The following is a 25,698-nucleotide window of genomic DNA, read 5'->3' on the forward strand; positions in this document are numbered from 1 at the left end:
GACTGAGGGGCTTTACATTGAAACTCAGTGCTGTGCTGTCACAGTGGAAAGCAACACCAGGCTGAACTCGGCTGATGTCCACGGAGGGAGCATAGACAGGCCCTAGCCAAAGAGGAATTACCCATCTCAGCAATCAGAACTTGAGTTTTGACAAGCCTTGCCACTGCTGGGTAAAGGGCTCTGGGGTCCTAAAATAAACTTGAAAGGCTGTCTAGGCCACAAGGACTGCAACTGCTGGGCAAGTCCTAGCCGTGTGCTGCGCTCAGAGCCAGTGGATTTGGGGGATAAGCAACCTAGTGAGACACAAGACAGGGCAGCCAAGGGAGTGCTTTACCACACCTCCCCCAGCCTCAGGTAGCACAGCTTGCTCCTCCAAAAGAGACTCCTTCCTTCCACTTGGTGAGGTGAGGAGAGGAGAGGAGAGGAGAGGAGAGGAGAGGAGAGGAGAGGGAAGAGTAAAGAGGACTTTGTCTTGTAACTTGGATATCATCTCAGCCACAACAGGATAGGGCATTGGACAGAGTTGTGAGGCCTCCATTCCAGGCCCTAGCTCTCAGATGATATTGCTAGATATACCCTACACCAGAAGGGAAACTGCTGCCTTGAAAGAAGAAAGGACCCAGTCCTGGGCAGGATTCGTCACCTGCTGACTAAAGAGCCCTTGGGCCCTGAATAATCAGCAGTGGTAGCCCAGTAATACATGCTATGGGCCTTGGGTGAGACTCTGAGATGTGCTGGCTTCCGGCGTGACCCAGCACATTTCCAGCTGTGGTGGCTATGAGGAGAGACTCCTTCTGCTTGAGAAAAGCAGAGGGAAGAGTAAAGGGGACTTTGTCCTACAGCCTAGGTGCCAGCTCAGCCACAGTGGGGTAGAGCACCAAATGGGCTTTGGGGGTCCCTGCTTCTAGGTCTTGGCTCTTGGGCAGCATTTCTGGACCTGCCCTAGGTCAGAGGGGAGCCCACTGCCCTGAAGGGTGAGCATCAGGCCTGGCAGCATTCACCAAAAGCTGACTGAAGAGCTGTTGGGCCTTAAGTGGACATTGGTGGTAGGCTGGCAGTACTCTCTGTGGGTCTGTAATGGTGACAGCCATGGATAGAGACTCCACTGCCCATGGAAAGGGGAGGGAAAGTGGGAAGGACTTTGTCTTACGGTTTGTGTGCCAACTCAGCCAGTAGAGTAGAGCACCAGGTAGATTTCTAAGGTTTCCAATTCCAGACCCTGGCTACCAGACTGCGTCTCTGGACCCATCAAGGGCCTGGAAGAACTCACTGCCCTTAAAGGAAGAACACAAGCCTAGTTGGCTTTCCCACGTGCTGATTGTCGAGGGCCTTAAACAAACATAGGTAGTAGCCAGGCAGTAGTTACTGGGCAAGATTCAGTGCTGTGTCTGACCCAGTGTAGTTTCAGTGTTGGTAGCCACAAGGGTGCTTGTGTCACTCCTCCCCTAGCTCCAGGCAGCACAGCACAGAGAGAGAGACTCCATTTGTCTGGGAGGAAGTAAGGGAAGAGAACAAGGTCTCTGCCTGGTAATCCACAGAACACTTCTGGATCTTATCTAAGACCACCAAGGTGGTATCTCTATGAGTCTGAGCGCTACTGGGCTTGGGGTGTTCCATAAAGCAGATACAGCTGTAATGACTAAAAATTTAGTTTATAATACCCAATTTCCTTTGAATACCTGGAAAGCCTTCCCAATAAGGGTAGGTACAAACAAGCCCAAACTGTGAAGACTACAATAAATAACTCTTCAATGCCCAGACAGTAAAAAACATCCACAGGCATCAAGGCCATCTAGGAAAACATGACCTCACCAAACAAACTAAATAAAAGACTAAGGACTAATTCCAAGGAGACAGAAATATGTGACCTTTCAGACAGAGAAGTCAAAATAGCTGTTTTGAAGAAACTCAAAGAAATTTGAGATAACATAGAGAAGGAATTCAGAATCCTATCAGATAAATTTAACAAAGAGATGGAAATAGTTAAAAAGAATCAAGCAGAAATTCTGGAGTTGAAAATGCAATTGACATACTGAAGAATGCATCAGGGTATCTTAATAGCAGAAGTGATCAAACAGAAGAAAGAACTAGTGAGCTTGAAGAGAGAGTATTTGAAAATACACAGGCAGAGGAGATGAAAAGTAAGAATAAAAGAGAATGGACTTCATCTGAAGTCAGGAGTTCGAGATCAGCCTGGCCAACATGGTGAAATCCTGTCTCTACTAAAAATACAAAAATTAGCTGGGTGTGGTGGCTCACCCTTGTAGTCCCAGCTACTTGAGAGGCTGAGGCAGGAGAATGACTTGAACCCAGGAGGCGGAGATTGCAATGAGTTGAGATCCCACCACTGCACTCCAGCCTGGGTGACAGAGTGAGACTCTGTCTCAAAAAAGAAAGAAAGAAAAAAAAGAATAGAGCATGCCTATAAAATCTAGAAAATAGCCTCAAAAGGGCAAATCTAAGAGTTATTGGCCTTAAAGAGGAGGTAGAGAAAGAGATAGGGTATTAAGTTTATTCAAAGCAATGATAACAAAGAGTTTTCCAAACCTAGAGAGAGATATCAATATTCAACTATAAGAAGGTTAAAGAACACCAAGCAGATTTGAACTAAGGAAGGCTACCTCAAGGCATTTAATAATCAGACTCCCAAATATCAAGGGTAAAGAAAGGATCCTAAAATCAGCAAGATAAAAGAAACAAATAACATACAATTGTGCTCCAATATGTTTGGCAGCAGACTTTTCAGTGGAAACCTTATAGGCCAGGATAGAGTGGCATGACATATTTAAAGTGCTCAGGGGAAAAACTTTTACCCTAGAATAGTATGTCCAGTGAAAATATCCTTCAAACATAAAGGAGAAATTAAGACTTTCTCAGGCAAACAAAAGCTGAGGGATTTCATCAACACCAGGTCTGTCCTTTAAGAAATGCTAAATGGAGTTCTTTAATCTGAAAAGGATTTTAAAAAGATGTTATTTAACAATAAGAAGTCATCTGAAGGTACAAACCTTACTGGTAATAGTAAGTATACAGAGAAACACAGAATAGTATTACACTGTAATTGTGGTGTATAAACTATTCATATCTAAGTAGAAAGATGAAAAGATGAACTGATCAAAAAATAACTACAACAACTTTTCAAGACATAGTACAATAAGATAGAAAAAAAAGTTTTAAACTAGGGGGAATGAAGTTAAAATGTAGAGTTTATATTACGTTTTTCATTTGCTTGTTAGTTTGTTTATGCAATCAGTGTTAAGTTGTCCTCAGTTTAAAATAATGGATTATAAGATATTATTTGCAAGCTTCGTGGTAACCTCAAATCAAAAAACATGCAATGGATACACAAAAAATTAAAACATAACTGCCAGAGAAAATCACCTTCACTAAAAGGAAGACAGGAAGGAAGGAAAGAAGGAAGAGAAGACCACAAAACAACCAGAAAACAACAACATGATAGAAGTAAGTTATCTGAAGGTACAAACCTTACTGGTAATAGTAAGTACACAGAGAAACACAGAGTATTATTATACTGTAATTGTGGTATATGAACCACATATCTAAGTAGAGAGATGAAAAGATGAACTGATCAAATAGAACAACAACTTTTCAAGACACAGTACGATACTTATCAATAATAACATTGAATGTAAATGGACTAAACTCTCCAGTCAAAAAACATACAGTGGCTGAATGGATAAAAAACAAACAAACAAAAAACGAGACTCAGCAATCTGTTGCCTACAAGAAACACACTTCATGTATAAAGGCACACATAGACTGAAAATAAAGGGATAGAAAAAGATATTCTGTGTAATCAGAAACCAAAAAAGAGCAGAAGTACCTACACTTATATCAGATAAGATGGATTCCAAGATAAAAACTATAAAAAGTGACAAGATCATTATATGGTAATAAAGGGGTGAATTCAGCAAGAGGATCTAATAATTGTAAATACATATGCAGCCAACACTGGAGGACCCAGATGTATATGAGCACATATCTATCTATCTATGAGTCTGAGTGAATAAAGGAAATATTATGAGAGGTAAAGAGAGAGACAGACCCCAGTACAACAATAGCTAGAGACTTCAACACCCCACTTTCAGCATTGGACAGATCCAGACAGAAAATCAACAAAGAAACATTGTACTTAGTTTGTACTATAGAACAAATAGACCTAATAGATATTTACGGACCATTTTATCCAATGGCTGGGGAATATGTATTCTTCTCAGCACATGGATCATTCTCAGGGATAGACCACATGTTAGCTCACAAAACAAGTCTTAAAACATTAAAAAAAATTGAAATCATATCAGGTATCATCTCTGAACACAATGAAATAAAACTAGAAATCAATACAAGAGGAACTTTGAAACTATACAAAACCTTTGTTTATATCTCCATTGTAACTTACTGCATTCTGCCTTGTATCTTTATATTTATCTTTTAATCATCTAGAACATAATAAGCTCCTTGAAGACAGAGACTGTGTTTTTGGCCTCTTGATAATTGCGAAGGATGCCGAGTACAATGCTTGGCACAGGGCAGATGCTCTTTGAACTGAACTCAATTGGATTGAATTATCTTGGGTTGTCTAGCAATTAAGGCACTAGTTTAAATGAAATAAATGCTTTTCTGTAATATATTAAACTTGCTCACACCAGATATTGGGTAGGGCTGCCAGACCCAGAGGCTGAAAATACAAAGACAGTATGGGATCTATGACTGAGTATAGAAGTATCATTCTTGTGGGATTAGCACCCAGAGGCTAAATAATTTTTAACTTGGCGACAGGGTAGAAGTGGTCACTTCTACAACCTATATCTGTTGTAATAATAGTAATTACTAATAGATGCCTGTCTGTCTCATTTCTGTGGGAAGAACTTAAAGTCTTGATTGCCTTATGCTGGAAAAAGGAATAAATAAAGAAGCACATAGAGATAAGGAGAGCTACAAGGGAAACAAGATGTAAATCACTCTGATGATTAGAGAGAAGAACACAGGGAAGAGGAAATCCATGGGCTCATTACAGCAGGATGACCCAGAAGTCAACTCTTGCCCTTTCAATAATATGTGATTCTGAGAAAGTGACCCTGAGGGTAAAATATTGTGATATAAAACTAAGAAGAGAACTATTGATTTAAAAATATTTTTGGAAAAGAAGTAAATCATTTTCTACATGAAATGGAACAGAATAAAATAGCTGTAATGTTGATAAATATTTCATCATAAACTTATGGATAATGCACAGCCACTTGGAAAGCAGCCTCAAGTGACTGTCAAGGGCTAATACTATGTTAAGTGAGGAGGGAAGGTAAAGGCCTCTTCCCTGAAGTGGTTGCTAGCTTAAGGAACATGACCAGCACATGTGAAAAACTGGCCCAGCAGTGAGCTAGAGAAGTGAGAATTCTGAACTGGAGATGTCTGTGATGCTAAGTAACCTAGTATTCTATGAATTATCCCTGTGATAAGACCAAACACCAAGCAATTAAGTGGGGTGGGCACACCTGAGAGCAAAGGGATTGTTGATTAACTTCATAGTCAGGAGGATGAAGGGTAAGAAGTTAGTCTCCAGACACTGAAGGGTCCTATAGATACTCAAAGATGCAGACAGATGTGTTCAAGGCTTCTCTCTGGATCAACTTTGAAAAAAAAAAAGAAAGGCTGTGAAAATGTTTTAATGATGGCATGCATTTGCATATGAAGACACATGCATTTTATAATCAGCAGCATTACTCATTCAAGTTTGCACTTAGTCACTGGGAAGTAGGAAAAAAGTATTAATTTATGTAAAATATTTACTGAGATATACTCTTTGAGTTGAACTCAATTGGATTGCCTTCTCTTGGGTTACCTAGCAATTAGGGCAATAGGTTAAATGAAATAAATGCTTTTCTATAGTCTATTAAACTTCCTTACTCAGGGAAAAACCTGGGCAGGCCTGCTAGACCCAGAGAGTGCAAATACAAAATACAGCCTGAGATATATAACTTGAATATAGAAATATCATTCTTGTGGGATTAGCACCCAGAAAACAAAATAGTTTTTAGCTTGGTGACAAGGCAGAAATGGTCAATTCTAGAGTCTGCTTCTGTTGGAATAAAAGCAATTATTGATAGATGCCTTTCTGTCCCACTTGTTTAGGAAGGACTGTATTGTATACTGTTTTATACACTGAAGATATAGTGGGGAACAAACCAGAAAACACCTGCTCTCACAGAGCCTTCATTCTAGCAAACATATATAACATTAGATTCGGTACTAATTAGTGCTGCAAGGCTGAAACGTGGTAGGGGATAGAAAGAGTGTAGGAGTGTTGGCAGGAGATGGAGAAAATTTTCATTCCGGTTTATGAAAGTTGTGTGACCTGTTGCAAGTTATTTCCTTTCTGCAGGCCTTGTGTTTTTCATTTGTCAAATCTGAGAGACAGGCTAGCTTAAAATTCCTATGACTCCTTTCTTCTGTTCTGCAGGAACCCTTAAGTCAGATGTAAAGGACCAGGGCTACTTTATGGTGGAGGGAAGGCAATGGCATTTTGCTATTTTATACTTTAAATTTCATAAGCCAAGTTACTCTTGTACTGTGGTGTGCAAGGTTTCTTTCCTAGTTTCAGATAAAAAAAAACAAAACAAACAAAATTCCTAACTAGACTGCTGGGCCCAACTTTGGTCAAGTGTTATACCTGGAGTAATTACTGTGTTCAGGGGAAAGGGACACCATGATTAGCTTGGTGTTTGATGATGAAGAGTATCTGTGGAGGGGAAGGTCTTGGGGAGCCTCTGTGATGGGAAAATTGATTTTTGGTCCTGGGTTTAATTTGATACTAGGGCAGTTCCCCTCCGGAAATGGTGTGATGTTACAAGAAGAAGAGGCTAAGGGATGCTTTGGACTGACAGGGTTCGTATCTGTAATCAACAGAGGCTGATTCTGGCTGCTTAAGCATGAAAGTTTACTAAATTAATGTTGGGAAACACACAGATTTGTTGAGATTTGTTGTGAAGGCTAGGAGCCAGGTTTAAAGCTGAGCCCCAAATCACATCATAGAACTGACCTGAAGAGAAAATTGCTGCCACCACCACTAAATCTTGGACTGCTGCTAAAGTTTGTACTGCTGCTATTTTCTCACCATGAATGTGGTTTTTCTGTAACTTATTGCTGCCAGGAGGGTAGGAGCGGTCCCTTATCTCCTTCCTTTTGCTTCAAAGCTCCTACATCACTGTTTGACATGAGAACATCACATGCCTAAAGGAGCTGGGAAAAACAAGTACCTAGCAGTTTCCATTCCTATGAAGGAGGAATTTTTGCTCCCCTTCCCTCATTAGCACTCATTAAGTGGAGATTCCTCAAACATGGAAAGAGTTTCTGAATCTAGGCAGCAAATATCTACCATACCTGTTTCACATCATTAATACCATAGGGCTTCCTTCCTCTGTACATGAACCCAAGCACAGCGCCTTACTTGGCATAGGCACTGGCCTGCAGGGGTGAGACACTCAGCCCTCCATCACAAAAGCATGCCTCATGTCAGGAGCTATAGAAAGAAGGTTGATATCTCAACAAGATGATAGGTCCCTAGTGTCTTCCTCAGCAAACCCTGTGCACCCGTTTGAATGAATGTCACCTGTGTTCCTTTCAAATTGCCTTTTTGAAGTCTGCCAACATAAAACTAAAAGGTACATCTCCTTTCTCTGCTGAGCCTCAGCAGTTTTCCCTTACCTGAGTTTACTATGACCTCCTTCCTTGCTGACCATATGACAATTTTCAGAGAGGGTCTTACTTCAAGTTGCAGTCATATATCAAAAAAAGCTGTAATTTTGATGTATTCTGGAACTGGGATGTAGTGGTTGACCAGATATTGGCTGGTGAGCATCCTCATCTTTCCTACAATGCAGTTCTTAGAAAATTCTTATTTAAAAATTCTCAGTCTATGGACCTGTTTTCCTCAGCAGAGGGCACACAGTAGGCAATCAAGAAATATTTTTTTGAATAGATGAATGAGGCAGTGTGGAGGCCTCACAAGAGCCCAGGTTTGGGGGACAGATCGACTGAGAGGTTGAATTCTATTTCAGTTACTTCATAGCTGTGTGACCTTTGATAACTCACTTAATGGCAATGAAACTCATTTATTCATCTATACAACAAAGATAATAGTCCCCAGCTTGGAGGTTTGTGGCAAAGATCAGATGAAATAATGTATGCAAAGTGACTGGAACATAGTTGGTGCCCAATAAGTGTTAACTATCTTATTATTCGTGCTGGAGTGGTAATTCTTTAAATGTTAAGTGAATAAATGAAACATTAATGAAATTCCACTGATGGGTGGAGCTTCCTAGTGGGTTCCTGGTGAAGTTATGTTCCCCAGGATTAGAGTCACTTTATGTGATGGTTGTGAAGGAGAATAAAAACACTTTAATTCAGACCCAGAATCCACCATCATGCCTTTCTCCACGCCGTCAGTTCTTTCTGGAGTAGCTCTGCCCCACTTCTTGGATACCTCCACACATTCTACCACATGTAGCTCAGGAGTCACCTCCTCCTCTGAGAAACCTTTCTGGACTTCTCAGTCTAGGTTTGGTGCTGTGCCATTCCATTTAATTCTGCCATAGTCCATGTTACAGTGCTCAACTAGACTTGGGTCACTAGCCCCAACTGCCTGACTCTTTGCAAGTCGAGGGAATGAATGGGTGGATTGTTGTCCAAAGTAGGCAACAATAATTTCTATACAATCATTTTTGCTGAGTGTAACATATAGAAATGGAATATGTTTTACAATAACTATACAAAGAAGGTGAATGGTAATGTAGTTATGTTGAAATAAGGAAGTAACACTAGTTTTTAACTGAAATTCATAGGCAAAAAGTGAAAATGAAAATGGTAAGGGAATTCTTCTGCCAATGAACGGTGGAAAAACTGGAAATACAGTAAAAAAAAAAAAATGTACAAGGCAGGGCGTTGTGGCTCACACCTGTAATCGCAGCACTTTGGGAAGCCAACATGGGAGGATTGCTTGAGGCCAGGCATTCAAGACCAGCCTGGACAACATAGCAAGATCCTGACTCTACAAAAAATAAAAATAAAAAATTATATCAGCAGAGTGGCACATGCCTGTAGTCCTAGCTACTTGGGAGGTTGAGGTGGCAGTGCTGCTGATTCCAGGAGTTCGAGGCTTCAGTCAGCTGTGATTGCTTACTGCATTCCAGTCTGGGCAACAGAGTTAGATCCTGTCTCTAAAAAACAAAAAAAAGAAAATCCTCGAGTAATTGATCAAATATATGTTTCTGCTCAAACAACTTTAAAAAATTTTATTGTATGTATGTAAGGTGTACAACATGATATTTTGATAAATGTATCCATTAAACTTTTTGAGGATAAAGTGATTGTAGTTGCAACTTTGCAGGGTTCTGAGAGCTTGCTTGCAGTTCTCAGAAGAATAGGGCTTGGTTCAGGACCAGGCTTTTTGCTTAGCTTATGCCAAACAACTAGCTTTTATTGTGTTGGGTGGAGACTGCAAGGTGATAGGATTTCAAATATCTGTGCCAGGGAGAGAGACTAGGGATGTATAAGGGATTCTAAAAATGTTTTCTTCTGTCTATCCATGAGTCCATCAGTAACAATGATATTACTCAATAGTGCTGTTGGAGTTAAGTGTCTGGGGTTTTGTTTGAGAGGTGGGGCTGGTTGCAGAAGGTGGGCTGAATTAATGGCTGTTACTAGCCTCAGGACGGCCTTGGGCTGCATGAAGCATTGGTCCAGCCAAGTGTAGACAGTTTGATTTATAGAAGTAAAAGTTATTTGTATTGAAGCTCGTGTATGAGATAAGTTACGGAGCTGATCCACATACTGTCACTTCTGTTTTAGAAACCACACTGGGCCGGGCATGGTCGCTCATGCTTGTAATCCCAGCACTGTGGGAGGCCGAGAGGGGCAGATTGCTTGAGCCCAGGAGTGTGAGACCAGCCTGCACACCATGATGAGACACCACAAAAAGAAAAAAACAAAAAACAAAACCCGGGTGTTGGGGCATGTGCCTGTAGTCCTAGCTACTCGGGAGGCTGAGGTGGGAGGATTGCTTCAGCCTGGGAGGTGGAGGTTGCAGTGAGCTGAGATTGCACCACTGCTCTCCAGCCTGGGCAACAGAGTGAGACCCTGTTTCAAAAAACAAACAAACAAACAAAAAACCAGACTGCTCTTCTAGACTGTTCAGAAAGTGACTTCTTGAATAAATCCTTTCCTATCTCTCACTGCTTTGTGCCAGGCAAATTTCTAAGTTCATTTCAAACATTACAAATTTTCCAGTTCTGTGTTATTTGCACTGCTCCCTTCCCCAGTATAGTGCTTCTGTATGCTCCTAATCTTCATTCACCTTTGTGGCTCATAGTCATATTGGGAATATTGGTTATTTAGATATTGAGGTTAGATTATGAATGTTTGTATTTTCATCATATTAATGCTTGAACTGAATTGGGGAACAAAGGTCATTGTTTCCCATTAGTAGGATTTCAGAAACCATCCAGCAAGTAGAGGAGAATTTTGAGGTGATAGAAATAGCTATTTACCATGCTTACATGGGAAGGTCAGTTATGCCTGGAGTTGTCTAATCTGTCCTAGTGTGTCTTTTCGCTGTGTCAAGCTTGTCCAACCCATGGCCCACAGTCTGCATGTAGCCTGAATTGGCTTTGAATGTGGCCCAACACAAATTCATTAACTTTCTTAAAACATTATGAGATTTTTTTTTAGTTCATCAGCTATCATTAGCATATTTTATGTGTGGCCCAAATCAATTCTTCTTCCAGTGTGGCCCAGGGAAGCCAAAAGATTTGACACCCCTGCTCTGTATACTTGTGTATGTGTGTATTTGACACCCCTGCTCTGTATACTTGTGTGTGTGTGTGTGTGCGTGTATATATAGTGTGTATGTATATTTATATTTTTCTTCTTCCCTGTAGGGAGAAGCACCCCAGACTAGCAGCAGCACTCCATATTTACATGTATAAATATCTATATTTTAATGTTTATTATACATTGATATATGTATTTATATTCATTATATATTTCTTTATATGTGTTTAAATATATATTTGCGTGTGTGTGTGTGTATACAGTTATTACAGTTATGTCTTTGCTTGTCCTCTGTTGCATGAAATCCCCAGACTGACAGACTATGCTATACTGTTTCTTGAGAACAGTGATTCTAAAAGATGAGACCCCAGCAGATGTTTATCCTCTGTTGAAGTGTGATGAAGCAGGCTGTACGTTGGACTTCAGGTGTGAAGGCCATTTGTCCCCTTGGTGTTCCAGAGGAGATACTCTGTCACTTTTGAAGAGAGCAGAAAGTTTGTTGGCTGTTTGGGGGCACAGGAAGACAGCTAAAGCCTGTGGAACCTGGTAATATTAGGGGTCTCCTATTCAAGTCCTATCTGGTTGCTACCTCCCTGAGCTCCGAAGAACAGAAGAGATGGAGCTCCTTTTGTCTGGGGCAGCCATATACTCCTCAGCCCAGCTATGATGATTCAAAAGCATGCCCAGACTTCCCAGTGCATGTTTTCATAGTGGTATCACTGTTGCTTCTTTTTCTTATTAAAAGTAAAGTTGAAGCCCAGCATAGTGGCTCATGCCTATAATTACAGCACTTTAGGAGGATGAGGTGGGAGAATTACTTGAGCCCAGGAGTTTGAGACCAGCCTGGGCAACATAGCGAGACCCTGCCTCTACAACTTTTTTTTTTTTTTTTTTTTTTTGAGATGGATTCTCACTCTATTGCCCAGGCTGGAGTACAGTGGCGCAATCTCAGCTCACTGCAACCTCCGCCTCCCCGGTTCAAGCAATTATCCTGCCTTAGCCTCCTGAGTAGCTAGAACTACAGGCATACGCCATGACACCTGGCTAATTTTTTGTATTTTAGTAGAGATGGAATTTCACTGTGTTGCCCAGGCTGGTCACAAACTCCTGAGCTTAGGCAGTCCACCCGACTTGGCCTCCCAAAGTGCTGGGATTATAGGCATGAGTCACTGTGCCTAACCTACAATTTTTTTTTTTTTTTTTTTATTAGCTAGTATGGTGGCACACCCCTGCAGTCCCAGCTACTTGAGTGGCTGAGGCAAGACAATTGGTTGAGCCCAGGAGATCAAGGCTGCAGTGAACTGTGATTGCGCCAGTACACTCCAGCCTGGGAGACAGAGTGAGACCTTGACCCCCATCCCCCCAAAAAAATAAATAAAAATAAAGTTGAGATAATTATTATAACAATTACTAATCTTAAGGTATTTGTTTAGCAGCAGAATTCACTAAAGTTTTTTTCTTCGTATTTAAACCTATAAATAGTAAACCAAATCTCCAGAGGCTAAAATTTAAATATGGAAGATATACAAATGAAATCCACTGTTATAAATAGGTACCCATTGAAGTGATGCATTTCTTATAACAAGTAAATCAGTGGCTCAGACATGGCATCAACTGAAACAAGCAGAACTTCATTGGCCCCTATTCATCACCACTCTGCTTTACCTCTAGGCACCAAGTAGGACTACACGTCCACAGGCCAGGGAGCAAGCCCGTATGTAGGAAACTCCCAGTCTTCCTCATCCCAAATTGCAATATCGGTGAATTTTCAAGATAGTAGTATATGGACATAGATTTTAATTGTGCCAAGTGGGGACAGTTGCATCCTGTGTGGGGATTATCTATAGTACATGCAAAATTTTGGAAGGACAGATATATCAGCACAGTCTGAGGAAGAAATTCCTAATGACGTGGTTCAAAGAGGAACATGTTGCCTCCAGAAGTCATTAGCTTCCTATTATGGTGATTGTCTCATTATGTTGGCTCAGTGACCATGTCAGGATGTGGTAGAGATGTTGCAAGCATTGAGTAGATTGAGTAGGGCTGGGCTAGGTATACTGGCATTGAATCCCAAGGTGAATAAGGTTTTGAAGAGTATGTTTAAGGATAAAATGGTGTGTAGTCAGAATTACTTTTGAAAAATCCCTCAAGAAGACTCCATTATGGGGCTATAAATGCTCTCAGCAGGTTCAGTGATTCTCCTTTCCCTTCTGGGCTGGATATGATTGCTGTTACTTTATTTGAACACCAGATGAAGTAGTTTATGAGCCCTATAGTAAGAAAGTAATATGGCAGCTTTAAACACTACAACAAGAACTCCTCTCTGTGGGGCAGAACGCTCATGTGAGGAAAGTTCCAGAGAGTTCCAGAGCTCCTGAGGAACTCCAGAGAATCCAGAGTTAGGAACTGTGAATTGTTGTTGAAACGTGAGATTTCACTCCTTAACTTCAGGTCTCTCTCTTGCACCAGGGCATAAGTTCAACTAAATGGGATGGTAGGTTAATGTCCTATGCTCTTGAAATTGTTAAGTTTTTTCTCTTTCCCTTTCTCTTTTTGAACTTACAGCATGTAGAATAGAATTTGCGTAAGTAAATGCACAGTTGATATGACCCCTGTGTAAAGGTCCTTCCAAATGTGAGATTTGGTGATTTCTGCCTTATGGGTCTATAGAGATCTAGTTTAAGAAGTTGCTAATGTTTTTAGGCCAGGATTAGTAAACTGTGTTCTGGTCTGTGGATCAGATGTGGTCCATTGACTGTTTTTGTAAAGAAAATTTCACTGGAACATAGCCATGACCATTTACTTGTATACTGCAGCTGCTTTTGAACTACAGTGTCAGAGATGAGTTATAGTAACAAGGAGTGTATGGCTTGCAAGGGCTAAAATATTTATTATCCTGTCCATCACAGGAAACTTTGCTCATCTCTGCACTAACCCTTTTGTGTGGGAGGGGTGGGGAAGGGAATAAGAAAATATCCACTAGCACATATGGACATAAAATGACTTCTTGTGAGGTAGGAGTTTTCTAGGTGATTCTGGGGAAATAGCTCATCTACCTAAGCACTTTGACCCAGAAGATTACTATTGCTTGTTTTCCACCTACTAAACTGAAGCAAATAACTTCTATAAAACAATCCTTGAAATGCTACATGTAACTATATCAAATCTACCAGTAAAAAATCAACCCCCATCTCTTGGGTGAGAAATTCTGCAAACGGTTATGGCTTATGAGAAAGATATTTATCTTATCCCTTGTCTCAACAGTAGCTTTTCTTTGCCTGATTAGCTAGGGTGAAATTTAATTCTGCATTCAAAGATTTCAGATTAGATTAAAAGAAATGTTTGTTCAAAGGAGTGGGTAGGAGCTACACCTATGTGTGGAAATGCTGATATTCAACATTGTGATTAAACTTAGTTAAAAAATGCTTCATTTTTAAAAAAATGTGCCAAAGGAGGCTTATATTTCATGCAACCTCAATTTCCCTGAATAGAGCTAAATGAGATTTCCTAGCATAGTGCAGAGATGCTTATCTTCAGGTAGAAAAAAAAAGGATCATTAGCTCATTCCTGCTGAGCCATCATATGTAGAAGGCCTAATGGTTAGCTGACTAAAGATCAGGGAAGGGGAAATTATTGCTTATTATAGGACTATTTCCATCTCCGATTGATATGTTCATTCTGCTGGATTAGGTGTACAGGAAAAGAGGGTGGTGGTGGTAGGTAGTTCTTTTTATCTGCATCCTGTATCATGACTGTTATAAGGAAGCATCTGGTTCTGTACAGCAATAAGTTAGTCACTGTATGTGGCAATAGTTTATTTTCTAAAATAATTTTTATGTAGGTGTGGCACATAGCTTTTGTCATTTTCAAAATGGTTAGAAAAAGACCATAAATTCTGTCAAACAGCTTTTTAGGCGAGGCATTTATTATCTCGGCTCTGGTACCAAGCAGCTGCTAGCAGAGTTAAGAACTTTCCTTTTTCTAAGATTCAGATTTCTCACCTATAAAAAAATGAAAGATTAGGTAGATGATTTATGTGGGTCTTGATTTTTGATCAAGAAATTCCAAAGGTCTTGGTGCTATCTATAACTACAAACTTTTTGTTCTACTTTTTCATATGCTGACAGTGTTGATTTCATGTGGAAGGTTGGAAAATACTAAAGACTTCTCCATTCACCTTTCCCCCCTCGCCTCTCTCTACTGGAGGCTTCATCACTCTCCATTTTTTTTAGACTGTGGCTCCCTCTTTTTCCTTTACCTCCATAGTCTCTGAAAGCTGCCCATTTTTGTGCCGCTCCCTCTTCTGTTCTTACCATCTCCCTTCATTTCTGCATGTTTTAGTCATTGCCTTCCCTCTCTGCCTTGTTTCCTTCCCTCTTTTATCCACCCCTCTTTTCTCCAGGTTTTCTTTGAAATCCTCCCAGAACACATGTGTGGTTCTTTTCTCTCAGCCGTAATGAAGTTCTTAGGTGAAATGCTTTGCTGGTGGTTTTGGGCAGAATGCTAAGTGTGCTAAAGATCTGTGAAGGTCAGGTAGTTGTCTGCTGGAATAAATGGGGCTTCACAGTGAGGCCAAGTCGACACAACAGGGAGACCCAGTGGATTTTCCCTCTCTGTTAGCCCGTGGTGAAATCAATCATAATATGCCGCCCTGAAAATTGAGCTCTGGGAATTGGAATTGCTGAGGTTCTTAGTAACAGGGCTTAAAGCTGTAGAGGGGTGAAGAGGAAGAGATGAATGGGGCTGGGCAGCCTTTTAACAGAAGTATCTTAAAATACTTATCCCCTGCCGATTCATGTTTATCCTTTGCTTCAATTGTCTTGAATACAAAACAACAATCAACCATTCATCATGAAACCCAAAGCACTCAAAATTCCTGGATTGAGTTTTGAGTATGTTTTCCATCAATCTTTGATGCAGACACGAAAAGTCAAAGGAGGCTTATGGCGAAAATTGACCATGAACTTCATATCTATTATGAGTCAACCCTGCTTTATGCACAGAGACAAAAGTAATGTATATATGGATTGAGAAGGCATTGTAATTGCTTATTGCTGAAGGGAGGTCCTGTAGGAGAAGAAAGCAGATTTGGTCTGGCCAGAACAAAAGGGACAAGATATGAATTGCAGAGAGGTAGGATTTAGCAGAAATAATTTCTAATAAGCAGATCTTTCCCACAAAGTAATGGGTTCTCTGAGTTTGTAGTTCAAGAGCTGGAAGTAAGTTTGCTAGAGATTTATTCATTCAGTCAGCAAATATTTACTGGGTACCCACCTAATGTCAAACACTCTGCTAGATTCTGGCACTCAGCAATGAACAGAGATGTCTGTAGGATTCAGGTATTACTTGCTTGACTGTAAGAGATGGCTTTTTTTGTTTGTTTGTTTGTTTGTTTGTTTTGTTTTGTTTTGTTTTGAGATAGAGTTTCACACTGTTGCCCAGGCTAGAGTGCAATGGCACGATCTCCACTCACTGCAGACTCCACCTCCCAGGTTCATGCCATTCTCCTGCCTCAGCCTCCCAAGTAGCTGGGACTACAGGGGCCCACCAATGCACCTGGCTAATTTTTTGTATTTTGTTTTATTTAATTAATTAATTAATTAATTAATTATTATTATTATACTTTAAGTTATAGGGTACATGTGCATAACGTGCAGGTTTGTTACATATGTATACTTGTGCCATGTTGGTGTGCTGCACCCATCAATTTGTCAGCACCCATCAACTCATCGTTTACATCAGGTATAACTCCCAATGCAATCCCTCCCCCCTCCCCCCTCCTCATGATAGGCCTCGGAGTGTGATGTTCCCCTTCCCGAGTCCAAGTGATCTCATTGTTCAGATCCCACCTATGAGTGAGAACATGCGGTGTTTGGTTTTCTGTTCTTGTGATAGTTTGCTAAGAATGATGGTTTCCAGCTGCATCTATGTCCCTACAAAGGACACAAACTCATCCTTTTTGATTGCAGCATAGTATTCCATGGTGTATATGTGCCACATTTTCTTAATCCAGTCTGTCACTGATGGACATTTGGGTTGATTCCAAGTCTTTGCTATTGTGAATAGTGCCGCAATAAACATACGTGTGCATGTGTCTTTATAGCACCATGATTTATAATCCTTTGGGTATATACCCAGTAATGGGATGGCTGGGTCATATGGTACATCTAGTTCTAGATCCTTGAGGAATCGCCATACTGTTTTCCATTATGGTTGAACTAGTTTACAATCCCACCAACAGTGTAAAAGTGTTCCTATTTCTCCACATCCTCTCCAGCACCTGTTGTTTCCTGACTTTTTAATGATTGCCATTCTAACTGGTGTGAGATGGTATCTCATTGTGGTTTTGATTTGCATTTCTCTGATGGCCAGTGATGATGAGCATTTTTTCATGTGTCTGTTGGCTGTATGAATGTCTTCTTTTGAGAAATGTCTGTTCATATCCTTTGCCCACTTTTTGATGGGGTTGTTTGTTTTTTTTTCTTGTAAATTTGTTGGAGTTCTTTGTAGGTTCTGGATATTAGCCCTTTGTCAGATGAGTAGATTGCAAAAATTTTCTCCCATTCTGTAGGTTGCCTGTTCACTCTGATGGTAGTTTCTTTTGCTGTGCAGAAGCTCTTTAGTTTAATGAGATCCCATTTGTCAATTTTGGCTTTTGCTGCCATTGCTTTTGGTGTTTTAGACATGAAGTCTTTGCCCATGCCTATGTCCTGCATGGTACTACCTAGGTTTTCTTCTAGGGTTTTTATGGTATTAAGTCTAACGTTTAAGTCTCTAATCCATCTTGAATTAATTTTCGTATAAGGAGTAAGGAAAGGATCCAGTTTCAGCTTTCTACTTATGGCTAGCTAATTTTCCCAGCACCATTTATTAAATAGGGAATCCTTTGCCCATTTCTTGTTTCTCTCAGGTTTGTCAAAGATCAGATGGCTGTAGATGTGTGGTATTATTTCTGAGGACTCTGTTCTGTTCCATTGGTCTATATCTCTGTTTTGGTACCAGTACCATGCTGTTTTGGTTACTGTAGCCTTGTAGTATAGTTTGAAGTCAGGTAGCGTGATGCCTCCAGCTTTGTTCTTTTGACTTAGGATTGTCTTGGCAATGTGGGCTCTTTTTTGGTTCCATATGAACTTTAAAGCAGGTTTTTCCAACTCTGTGAAGAAGCTCATTGGTAGCTTGATGGGGATGGCATTGAATCTATAAATTACCTTTGGCAATATGACCATTTTCACGATATTGATTCTTCCTATCCATGAGCATGGTATGTTCTTCCATTTGTTTGTGTCCTCTTTGATTTCACTGAGCAGTGGTTTGTAGTTCTCCTTGAAGAGGTCCTTTACATCCCTTGTAAGTTGGATTCCTAGGTATTTTATTCTCTTTGAAGCAATTGTGAATGGAAGTTCATTCATGATTTGGCTCTCTGTTTGTCTGTTACTGGTGTATAAGAATGCTTGTGATTTTTGCACATTAATTTTGTATCCTGAGACTTTGCTGAAGTTGCTTATCAACTTAAGGAGATTTTGGGCTGAGACAATGGGGTTTTCTAAATATACAATCATGTCATCTGCAAACAGGGACAATTTGACTTCTTCTTTTCCTAACTGAATCCCCTTGATTTCTTTCTCTTGCCTGATTGCCCTAGCCAGAACTTCCAACACTATGTTGAATAGGAGTGGTGAGAGAGGGCATCCCTGTCTTGTGCCAGTTTTCAAAGGGAATTTTTCCAGTTTTTGCCCATTCAGTATGATATTGGCTGTGGGTTTGTCATAAATAGCTCTTATGATTTTGAGGTACGTTCCATCAATACCGAATTTATTGAGCGTTTTTAGCATGAAGGGCTGTTGAATTTTGTCAAAAGCCTTTTCTGCATCTATTGAGATAATCATGTGGTTCTTATCTTTGGTTCTGTTTATATGCTGGATTACGTTTATTGATTTGTGAATGTTGAACCAGCCTTGCATCCCAGGGATGAAGCCCACTTGATCGTGGCGGAGAAACTTTTTGATGTGCTGCTGGATTCCATTTGCCAGTATTTTATTGAGGATTTTCTCATCAATGTTCATCAGGGATATTGGTCTAAAATTCTCTTTTTGTTGTGTCTCTGCCAGGCTTTGGTATCAGGATGATGTTGGCCTCATAAAATGAGTTAGGGAGGATTCCCTCTTTTTCTATTGATTGGAATAGTTCCAGAAGGAATGGTACCAGCTCCTCCTTGTACCTCTGGTAGAATTCAGCTGTGAATCCATCTGGTCCTGGACTTTTTTTGGTTGGTAGGCTATTAATTATTGCCTCAATTTCAGAGCCTGCTATTGGTCTATTCAGGGATTCAACTTCTTCCTGGTTTAGTCTTGGAAGACTGTAAGTGTCCAGGAAATTATCCATTTCTTCTAGATTTTCTAGTTGATTTGCATAGAGGTATTTATAGTATTCTCTGATGGTAGTTTGTATTTCTGTGGGGTCAGTGGTGATATCCCCTTTATCATTTTTTATTGCATCTATTTGATTCTTCTCTCTTTTCTTCTTTATTAGTCTTGCTAGCGGTCTGTCAATTTTGTTGATCTTTTCAAAAAACCAACTCCTGGATTCATTGATTTTTTGGAGGGTTTTTTGTGTCTCTATCTCCTTCAGTTCTGCTCTGATCTTAGTTATTTCTTGCCTTCTGCTAGCTTTTGAATGTGTTTGCTCTTGCTTCTCTAGTTCTTTTAATTGTGATGTTAGAGTGTGAATTTTAGATCTTTCCAGCTTTCTCTTGTGGGCATTTAGTGCTATAAATTTCCCTCTACACACTGCTTTAAATGTGTCCCAGAGATTCTGGTATGTTGTATCTTTGTTCTCATTGGTTTCAAAGAACATCTTTATTTCTGTCTTCATTTCGTTATGTACCCAGTAGTCATTCAGGAGCAGGTTGTTCAGTTTCCATGTAGTTGAGCGGTTTTGATTGAGTTTCTTAGTCCTGAGTTCTAGTTTGATTGCACTGTGGTCTGAGAGACAGTTTGTTATAATTTCTGTTCTTGTACATTTGCTGAGGAGTGCTTTACTTCCAATTATGTGGTCAGTTTTGGAATAAGTGTGATGTGGTGCTGAAAAGAATGTATATTTTGTTGATTTCGGGTGGAGAGTTCTGTAGATGTCTATTAGGTCTGCTTGCTGCAGAGATGAGTTCAATTCCTGGATATCCTTGTTAACTTTCTGTCTCGTTGATCTGTCTAATGTTGACAGTGGAGTGTAGAAGTCTCCCATTATTATTATATGGGAGTCTAAGTCTCTTTGTAAGTCTCTCAGGACCTGCTTTATGAATCTGGGTGCTCCTATATTGGGTGCATATATATTTAGGATAGTTAGCTCTTCCTGTTGAATTGATCCCTTTACCATTATGTAATGGCCTTCTTTGTCTCTTTTGATCTTTGATGGTTTAAAGTCTGTTTTATCAGAGGCTAGTATTGCAACCCCTGCTTTTTTTTGTTCTCCATTTGCTTGGTAAATCTTCCTCCTTCCCTTTATTTTGAGCCTATGTATGTCTCTTCATGTGAGATGGGTCTCCTGAATACAGCAGACTGATGGGTCTTGACTCTTTATCCAGTTTGCCAGTCTGTATCTTTTAATTGGAGCATTTAGTCCATTTACATTTAAGGTTAAGATTGTTATATGTGAACTTGATCCTGCCATTATGATATTAACTGGTTATTTTGCTCGTTAGTTGATGCAGTTTCTTCCTAGCCTCGATGGTCTTTACATTTTGGCATGTTTTTGCAATGGCTGGTACTGGTTGTTCCTTTCCATGTTTAGTGCTTCCTTCAGGGTCTCTTGTAAGGCAGGCCCAGTGGTGACAAAATCTCTAAGCATTTGCTTATCTGTAAAGGATTTTATTTCTCCTTCACTTATGAAACTTAGTTTGGCTGGATATAAAATTCTGGGTTTAAAATTCTTTTCTTTAAGAATGTTGAATATCGGCCCCCACTCTTTTCTGGCTTGTTGAGTTTCTGCTGAGAGATCTGCTGTTAGTCTGATGGGCTTCCGTTGTGTGTAACCCGACTTTTCTCTCTGGCTGCCCTTAAGATTTTTTCCTTCATTTCAACTTTGGTGAATCTGGCAATTGTGTGTCTTGGAGTTGCTCTTCTCGAGGAGTATCTTTGTGGCATTCTCTGTATTTCCTGGATTTGAATGTTGGCCTGCCCTGCTAGGTTGGGGAAGTTCACCTGGATGATATCCTGAAGAGTGTTTTCCAACTTGGTTCCATTTTCCCCCTCACTTTCAGGCACCCCAATCAGACGTAGATTTGGTCTTTTTACATAATCCCATACTTCTTGCAGGCTTTGTTCATTTCTTTTTCCTCTTTTTTCTTTTGGTTTCTCTTCTCACTTCATTTCATTCATTTGATCCTCAATCGCTGATACTCTTTCTTCTAGTTGATTGAGTCGGTTACTGAAGCTTGTGCATTTGTCACATATTTCTCGTGCCATGGTTTTCATCTCTGTCATTTCGTTTATGACCTTCTCTGCATTAATTACTCTAGCCATCAATTCTTCCACTCTTTTTTCAAGATTTTTAGTTTCTTTGCGCTGGGTACGTAATTCCTCCTTTAGCTCTGAGAAGTTTGATGGACTGAAGCCTTCTTCTCTCATCTCGTCAAAGTCATTTTCCGTCAAGCTTTGATCCGTTGCTGGCGATGAGCTGTGCTCCTTTGCAGGGGGAGATGCGCTCTTATTTTTTGAATTTCCAGCTTTTCTGCCCTGCTTTTTCCCCATCTTTGTGGTTTTATCTGCCTCTGGTCTTTGGTGATGGTGACGTACTGATGGGGTTTTGGTGTAGGTGTCCTTCCTGTTTGATAGTTTTCCTTCTAACCGTCAGGACCCTCAGCTGTAGGTCTGTTGGAGATTGCTTGAGGTCCACTCCAGACCCTGTTTGCCTGGGTATCAGCAGCAGAGGCTGCAGAAGATAGAATATTGCTGAACAGCGTGTGTACCTGTCTGATTCTTACTTTGGAAGCTTCCTCTTAGGGGTGTACTCCACCCTGTGAGGTGTGGGCTGTCAGACTGCCCCTAGTGGGGGATGTCTCCCAGTTAGGCTACTCAGGGGTCAGGGACCCACTTGAGCAGGCAGTCTGTCCCTTCTCAGATCTCAACCTCCGTGTTGGGAGATCCACTGCTCTCTTCAAAGCTGTCAGACAGAGTCGTTTGCATCTGCAGAGGTTTCTGCTGCTTTTTTTTTTGTTGTTGTTGTTTAGCTGTGCCCTGTCCCCAGAGGTGGAGTCTACAGAGACAGGCAGGTTTCCTTGAGCTGTGAGCTCCACCCAGTTTGAGCTTCCCAGTGGCTTTGTTTACCTACTTAAGCCTCAGCAATGGCGGGCGCCCCTCCCTCAGCCTCTCTGCTGCCTTGCGGTGAGATCGCAGACTGCTGTGCTAGCAATGAGGGAGGCTCGTGGGCGTGGGACCCTCCTGGCCAGGTGTGGGATATGATCTCCTGGTGTGCCTGTTTGCTTAAAGCACAGTATTGGGGTGGGAGTTACCCGATTTTCCAGGTGTTGTGTGTCTCAGTTCCCCTGGCTAGGAAAAGGGATTCCCTTTCCCCTTGCGCTTCCCAGGTGAGGCGATACCTCGCCCTGCTTCAGCCCTCGCTGGTCGGGCTGCAGCAGCTGACCAGCACCATTGTCTGGGACTCCCTAGTGAGATGAACCCAGTACCTCAGTTGAAAATGCAGAAATCACTGGTCTTCTGTGTTGCTCACGCTGGGAGTTGGAGTCTGGAGCTGTTCCTATTCGGCCATCTTGCTCCGCCCCTAATTTTTTGTATTTTTAGTAGAGATGGAGTTTCGTTGTTAGCCAGAATGGTCTTGATCTCCTGACCTCATGATCCACCTGCCTCAGTCTCCCAAAGTGCTGGATTACAGGTGTGAGCCACCGCACCCGGCCGAGATGGCTTTTAAGATCCCTCATACCATAAGAATAATTCTGTGGTTTGTTCAGCTTTTAGAAATTTGGATTTTAATTAGCTAAAAGTAAGTGAAGCTATCACACATTAATTATCTGTTTATCAAGATTCAAAATAAAACTTACTTGTAACTGAAATTACGCTAAACCTAATGGTAAGAAAAACTCATCTCTGTAGATTTTACATACAGTATGGTAATCATTCTGAATATTGGTTACAAGTCTCAGAAAAAAGCAAGTTATTTGTGTTTTGGAGTGGGTTGGATTATGAACAAACAGGCATTAACCTTTCTCATTAGTTTTTTCTTAAAGTCTAATTTTGAAATGCATTTGTATTCCTAATAATAAGGCATGTATGGGAAACTGAAAAGAAAGGAAAATTTATTGCTGAAAAGAAAAGAAAATTTATCTCTTCTTTTTCATTTTGTCTTCTCCTAGATCCAGAATCTTCTCTAACTTGCTTCAAAGATTAGCGATGCTGTCAGGGTCCAAAGCTCCCATGCTTCACATTGTTTTCTGCCTTCCTCTACCTTCCCAAAGTATCTCAAGCTTGCCAAATCATACATTTATATCACCTCTCTTCTCATCTGCCACATGCTTATTCTTTTCTTTGGCCTTGCTTCCCAAACTACCAATATAAGAAGAAAGTAGGCCAAATGCTGTGGCTCATTCGTATAATTCCAGCACTTTTGGAGACTAAGGTGGGAGCATTGCTAGAGCCCAGGAGTTGGAGACCAGTCTGGGACACATAGTGAGAGCCCGTCTCTACAAAAAAATAAAAAAAATTAGCCAGGTGTGGTGGTGCCTACTTGTGGTCCTAGATTGCTTGAGCCCAGGAGGTAGATGCTGCAGTGAGCCGAGATTGGGCCATTGCTCTCCAGCATGGGTGACAGAGCAAGACCCTGTCTCAAACAAAAACAAAAACACAAAACAGAAAAAAGAGAGAGAGAGAGAAGACAGTGGTCACTATGCCTCCACTATTTAAGGAGGCACTATGGCCTGGTGCAGTGCTTCTCTAACTTTATCATGCATACATATCACTGTGGCTCTTGTTAGAATGTGCATTAAGATTCAGCAGAACTGGATTGGAGCCTGAAATTCCACATTTCTAACTAGCTCCCAGATGCTGCTACTACTCCTGCTCTGTGAATCCCAATTTCAATAGTGAGGGCTTGATGGATTAGGAATTAGGAGCCATCTCACTTGGCTTTATGACCTTGGGAAAACTACCTAACTCCCTTGGCCTAGTTTTATATAAGAATGAAAGAGATAAATAAATTCCCCCTTTCTCTGTACATTCTCAAATCTAAGATTCAACTAGTCTACATCCACAGAAAATGGGTTTTTAGTTCACAGAGAGGGCTCATGAATATCATTTGATTACATTTTATGTCAAAATAATAATAATGTCAAAATAAATGATGACTTTCATTCGGGCCCATTGGAATATCAAGAGTGAACTCCTTGTTCAGATGTAATTGCTACTGTTCTTGCTTGAAATCCTACTTTCTGACCTTCTCATTATGTTCCTTAGGAAAAAAGAAAACTCACTTCTTGCAAGGTACTCTTGACAGTCTTGTAGTGAGGGTTACCTGGGAGAAGTTACTGCTATGCAACCTGACTTATCCCTGGTACACTCTGGGGAGAAATTTGTGCCAACTTTTCTGCACTGGTCTGTTCTTGAATCTGGCACTTAGCATCTCTCTAAATTTAATGGGCATTTTCTGTTTTAATGAACATCTAACTGTGTAAATATAGATGTTGTTTGTTCAGCACTTTTCCCAGCAGTATTTTCCAGGGATAATTTGCCTGCAATAAACTCCCGAGGCAAACATGCTTCCCCTCTACCAGCCTTGCACAAATAGCTGATCGAGGCTCAGGGACATAAATAACCTCTTTGCAGAGAGACACTTACCTCCAGAGAGTCCCAGACTTTGTCAGAGTCTTCTTTGTCTTGGAGGTGACTGCCTTTCACATTTCTATTGATTGAGTCTCTGAGTTCTTCTTGGGACTTAATATTGGAAAATACTACCTTCTCTTTTTTAGGATTGTGGATCCTTTTGGAGCTAGAAAGTCTTTGAGATGAACATTCTAGTAGGTCTTAACCTGGAGTCCATGGATAGATTTTTGGGGGCTTAATTTGCAAATCCCCTCAAATTATATGTATGCTTTGGAGGTGTGAGGGCTGTGAGGAGAATTCCGTAGCATTCACAAGATTCTTAAGCAGTCTGTAATTCAAAGACTTTTAAGAACCTCTGATCTAATTGAGGTTCTCTGATTCCCAAGGCACCTATTTTTCAAACACATAAAATAATGATTAGCCTTTATCTGTATTTTGTAGTCCTTAAGCAAGCAGAAAACTGATTGTGTTAGGTACTATCAAGTATATAAAGAGTTGCAATGAATAATAATTGCTTTCCTACACCTTACAATGTATTGTTTATTCATTCATCAAATAATTAAGGATTACAAAATATATGATATCCCCTATTTAGACTGGGGATACAGAAATAAAAGACACTATTTCTACTCTCAATAAAACTTCAGTGTAGGTGAAGGCATGTGACTATACTGCAATATGTGTTAACCATCAATGTGTCATATGTCTCTCAACTTCTTAGAGGAACTGTAGAACATGTGATGGAATTGTCAAAACTCTGTGGAATCAGCTGTGTGAATTCGGAAACCTAGCTGACAATGCCGTTTTTTCTTTAACAGTGAAAAAACTGTTTCTCAAGAATGGAGAAAAATAGGCAAACTATTCCTTGGGAAATTTTGGAGAAGAGTTAGCAGTATACCAGGATTAAGAGGAACAACCGCATACTTCTTAGTAGCCCCCAAATTTTGCTATACATTAGAATACCCTGGAGATACTTTTGTCTTTTAATACATATCAAAATCATTCATGCACACAGTTATAAATATCA

At 40.5% G+C, this 25,698-nt stretch overlaps 1 long non-coding RNA gene across 2 annotated transcripts in view; it reads left to right on the forward strand.

The window, feature by feature from the left end:
* The window catches only part of LOC119625868 (uncharacterized), a 549,594-nt gene that overhangs the window by 154,669 nt on the left and 369,227 nt on the right, over positions 1-25,698 (forward strand). The gene's annotated exons all lie outside the window — the stretch shown is intronic.

Source organism: Chlorocebus sabaeus, chromosome 22 (genome assembly GCF_047675955.1).
Source record: "Chlorocebus sabaeus isolate Y175 chromosome 22, mChlSab1.0.hap1, whole genome shotgun sequence".
Classification (NCBI taxonomy): Eukaryota; Metazoa; Chordata; class Mammalia; order Primates; family Cercopithecidae; genus Chlorocebus; species Chlorocebus sabaeus.